This window comes from Varroa jacobsoni, unplaced genomic scaffold (genome assembly GCF_002532875.2).
Source record: "Varroa jacobsoni isolate VJ856 unplaced genomic scaffold, vjacob_1.0 scaffold_1462, whole genome shotgun sequence".
In the NCBI taxonomy this organism is placed as follows: Eukaryota; Metazoa; Arthropoda; class Arachnida; order Mesostigmata; family Varroidae; genus Varroa; species Varroa jacobsoni.
This window is the reverse complement of record NW_019214364.1, coordinates 234,689-239,932: the sequence shown is the minus strand read 5'-3', so window position 1 is coordinate 239,932 and position 5,244 is coordinate 234,689. Positions and strand designations below refer to the sequence as shown.

General features: G+C 38.3%; 1 long non-coding RNA gene across 1 annotated transcript; it reads right to left on the bottom strand.

The window, feature by feature from the left end:
* Nucleotides 1–393: 393 nt before the first annotated feature.
* LOC147752142 (uncharacterized) lies at nt 394–4,983 on the bottom strand. Its single transcript, XR_015314914.1, has 2 exons — nt 2,113–4,983; nt 394–1,736 (listed from the first exon to the last, which is right to left on the bottom strand). It is a non-coding gene; the product is annotated as an uncharacterized LOC147752142 (long non-coding RNA).
* Nucleotides 4,984–5,244: the final 261 nt, after the last annotated feature.

Below are 5,244 nucleotides of genomic sequence, written 5' to 3'. Positions count from 1 at the left end.
CATATATATACTGAATAAATATAATTTATTTTTCATCAATCAGTAAGCCTTTTCGTGTTTTCTATGAACTCTATACGCATTATAGGAATTCTTGCTATTCAATCCATTTGAAATTATCGATAGATGCAATCTGAGCTACTAAATAGAGAAAACACAATATTGTAAGCAGTTAATTCTTCAATACTTATTATGCGAGAACAGTAGATGTTACGCACTGAACTCGTATTCAGACCATTCGTATTTTTGCACCATAGAACGAGGCAGACAGATGCCCTCTTCTCTACTTTACTTAATAATTAATTTATGTATTCGTTATTAGTAAAAAACAATACATCTCGGAACACTTATTTCTTATAGAACAAGAAACATGATTCAAACATACGAAGCGATAACTTGTAACGTACTTTTTAGAATTTTAATATACTTCAATTCTTTTTTCAGTTGCAATAACAAAACTTTAATCTCTTACAGATTGCAAAGAATATATTACACAAAGAACTACAAAGGTGCTTTGAAGACAAAACGTTGTAGCGTTACGGCTTTTGTCCGTTAAACTTGACGTTAAAACAAAAAAGAGTACATGTTGTTGTTACGTTTTCCTTTAACTACTTAAATAGACAATACCGCTTGAGTATTCCGTAGATAAGTTTATCGAGCATAAAAATCATTTGAGACCATGTTTATATTTCAAACCGTATTGCATATATGTATGTCAGCTCTTTTATGTAAATTTACAAAAAGAATCAGAAGAAAAATATCTAGTTGTGTTTCATGCTTGGGTAATACAACTCTTATAAGCTTCCGTTGCGCTTCTACCGATGTATGTTTGCTAAACAGTGTTGCCACACTTCACAACGGTACGTGAATTCGGGATGGACTGAGTTTTTCTAAAATCTGTTATAATTTATAATAAAACAACAGGTTTGCGCGACTGAAAAGCTTCGGTCGCAGACTAGTTAAAACATTAATCCAGTAAGATCATGATTCATATAAGTTTGATGGAATAAGTCGATTTTTAAGAGCAAACATAGGGATCCTTCGAATACAATGTACAGAATTATTACACTGTTACGATTCGTTGCATTCTACATCTTTCTTCATTAAAGTAAAGTTAAACAATTCCTCATAATACTCCAGAGAAACTGGCGCAACACATATTAATTATAGCTTTTACCCATTTGCGCCTGGAAGGAACGTTCGTAATGGTCGCCACTAATTTAGCAAGTGGATATTAGGCTAACTTTTATGCCTCTCAGATTTTCTAAAATAAAGAATCAATACTAAGTAAAGAAGTTATAATCGAACATTTGGGGCTGTTCCCAGAGAGCTACGGTAAGGATAAGCGCAAGCCAAGAAGAGAGTTAGACCAAGAAGAGAATTAGAAAACGCAACCTTTAATGAGTCATTCTTGATTCCGGAATACTGATATATTGCGAGACAGGTCTCTTACATCAGTGTCGCCTTTATTGTAGAGTAAACACAATCATTAAACTCTCATAATCACTCATAATATTAATTTTACTTATCATCGCGATAACATAAATTAGCTCCATATTTGGATTTAGTCTCCAAATTCGGATCTGTCATTCTTGCAGACGGTTTTCAGTATTTCCAATTTTTCTATATTATTCGAGATTCTGTTGTGCAACCTCTATTAATCCAAAGCGCCGTTTCAATCAAAGTAGACTACAGCCAATAGGCAGCTGCTGTTCGTGTGACATTTTCTTCGTCGAGAACTGAAAGATCTCGTAATATTATGTCATGCACTCTCGCTTCTATTCCCTGCTGTTGTATGTCAAGCAGCAGCGAAAGCTCTAGAAAAGGCAGCGATATATATATATATGTATAGGGTTATAGCAGTAATAGACATTTCTGCCATCTGTACGGGTTATTACCATATAAATCTCAGTTGCTAGCAACGATAAGATTATAAATTAGGATTATCGAAACACTGCAAGTGCAGACTGATGAATTGTTGCAGTTACCACATGTAGGTGCGCTCCTAGAGTCATTTTTCTACAGTCGTTTGTATTTGAGATTTTGTAAATTCTCTTTTGTTATAATTATTTCCATTATTGATAAAGCTTCGGCGCGTTGTGTAAGAATACTTGCCATGATGATGGCGATACCCAGGATAGCACGAACTACTCTTATTTCATGCTCTTGCTTTTGGTTATAGAGAGCACCGGCATCGCGTCGGTAGTAATGACGGCTGTTGGCAGTTGTTATTGTGGTTCTCCGTAGCGCGAGTAGTTGGACTGAGTTGAACACGCACACAGGGAGGGCTGGGTGGCTGAAATGGCAGCGGCTATTGTGGCAGAAGCAACATCAGTAGTACTGCTTGTATGTTTGTCAGTCTCGACTGGGCAACCTAAATGGCTGGAAACAACAGCCATTGTAGCAGTAAAATGAAATGACGGCTACCGCTGATGGCTTCTCTCTCACCGTCAAGGCCACCCCCTCTTGGCCACGATCACGACAACATCTAAAGGTGCTAACTACTGCTAGTATCGCAAACACACCACTACTGCCGCCGGCGAAACAAACAGAGCCGAGCCGCTTTTCGAGGGCATCGTTACCACCGCTGTCATCATCACCAGCATCAGAATCATAACGATCGTCATATTCACATCTAAGGCAACTGGGCTGCGGCAGCAGTGATATTGCCCCCCGCACTAGGAGAACATCAAACACGTGAACAACAAGACTATACCAGCGTGAAGAATGTACAGCATAAGGAATAAAAGCGGCGCTTGTGGCGGCTACGATAGAAACTATCGAAGTCAAACTAAAGCACAAAAAAGGCAAAAGTAACATCAGTGCAGGTTCAGCACTCTATCAGGTGTGCCTCATATCTATATGACTCATGCGCAAATTATAAGTTTTCAGAATCAAACACTGCTCTGATTGTTAAATACATTATAGAAAAATAGATTCTAAAGCACGAAAAATAAAAAAAAACACGTAGTGGAAGACCTATGAATAGGAATTTCAGATACACAAGGCTTTCAAGCTAACTTCTCAATAAGTTAAACTGGAGTATCGACAATATGTAGGAAGAGGAAGGCCAGTATGGTATACACTACGACGTATATTGAGTAATAAAGCATTAGGGAGCGGACGTGAAGGCGAGCAGCTTGCTTGTCGCTTCTTATTTAACCCGACTGATCCCAGAAGATTCTTTGTCTTATCAGATTGGATGCGCTATGGGCATTTATAGACAGGAAGCTTTCTAAAGCCTAATAGGCCTCGTGCGTCTTTTCTATAAACAAAAAGCTGTTTAAAAAAAATGTTTTTTAAAGGAGTTTTTAGAAATCTATGTATTGCGTTTGGTTTGATTCCAAAATAAGATTTGCGTTAGTTTTGCAACAGGCGTCCAGAAGGTAATTTTGCAAATTAATAACTTTTTAATTATTTAGACCAAAGAACCCTCCTTGGCGCCTTAAGCTTAAAGCAAAGACTTCAGGCTTCGCTTTAAGTTTGAGACGTAAGAAGAAAAATTCTAAATGCGAATAGTGAGATAGTGGCCAAGCATTGGTTCTGCGCCAAATATTTTTTCATTAATTTAACATGTTTAGTTGTTATCGAATGTGAACTTTTTCTAAGCATAGTATCAAGGACATGGTCCATTAGGAATTTGACATGAACGGGTCTTGTTGAATTGGCGTGCGGCATGGCAACCATACAAACAGCTAATAACCCAAACAATAATAATCTCTTAATATTGGTGGGGAACTTTAGCCGGCGCAGAAATTTTAACCAGCATAGCAGCATGCTCGTTATTCGCCGTGACGACGCATCCAAAGAGGTGCGCATTAGCCACCCACAGCACACTGGCCCTGCGCGACACACGACAGATATAATTCGCAAAAGCAAGAAGGCCGATGTGTTGTGTACATGTATAGGATTCGCTAGTCGTGGCCTTTTACACGTGTACAATAAGTGTCGAATAGAACAAATATGTAACGGCAAAGGCAGATAACTGGGGAAGTTTTAAACTTTTAGATGTATGAGAAAGCCGTAGAAATTCAATTAGCGAAATGCTAATGCGAAAAGAACCTTAAGAAATAAACTACTTACAAGTAAACGAATCTTTTAATCGCTTGGGTTCGGAGGATTAAAAAGAAAAAAAAAAAAAACTCATTGTGGCGTTTAAGCAAAAGATAAAAAATAACCACGTTATATAAAGCAAGACGGGACGTCGCTAAGCACCTTCCTATTTTCAAAGAAGCAATTAGCGTTTCTCTAGATTAGTCAAATGCTACTGTAGCGTGTGCCTCGGGTAAAAATCCAAATATCGGAAGAGGAAAAACATGCGTACCCACCCCAATATTGTAGTTTACACGTAAACAATGGCATCAGATGTCGACGATTATATACACCGAAAAACTGTAATACTACATTACCCATGAGTATACATTCTGGGCTGGTGTATATATGAGTTTTGAATATCTTTTTTTATATCTTCACCGTTTATTTCCATATATTATAAGAAAGAATCTCTCTCAGATACTAAATAATCTGTTAATTGACCAAGAAGATAAATTATTCTCAAACATTTTGAATGCACCGAATTTTAGTGGAAATCACGCAGCCCGTTTGTGCTATAAACTGGGTAGAACGCATAAGCTGATAAAACTCCTCATTGACCCTCAGAACCTCACCCGATATTAGACAATGCACAGCCATAAGGATACGTTTTTACAAAACGTTGCAACCGCTGACGGGCAATGGTTTCTTCACGTCGATACGAGGTAGAAAAGCGTCCGTAAATGCGGCAGGTACCCATAAACCTATGTCTAGAAGCGTCTTATCAAGTGCGAAATACTTCAGAAAAACATGCTCAATAAGCACATAGCCTAGTAAAAGTGATTAAACGCGACTGTTCAACAGAAGAGGCTCTTCACGACAGAGACACGCATTGTCAGGCTGGGATTCAACAAAAGACGGCGTATTCTAATAAGAAGCCTCGGCGCCCCATAAACCAAGTAATAGAATACGGCTTTTCATTGCTTACGGCTGACAATTGCTACAAATTACGAGAAGTGGTGTTTCCACCTCAATATGGTGCAGAAAAAGGAATGGGTAGGTGTAAGAGTATGCCTGTGCTTAGAGTTAAGTTGGATTTTCGTCTGCACAAAACCATACGCTTGGTGGAACTTTTGAGAACATTGGGAAAATTGCGTATACTGGGAAATGCTTGAGAAAGATAAGACGGCAAACAAAGATCTGTGCATGAAGGTG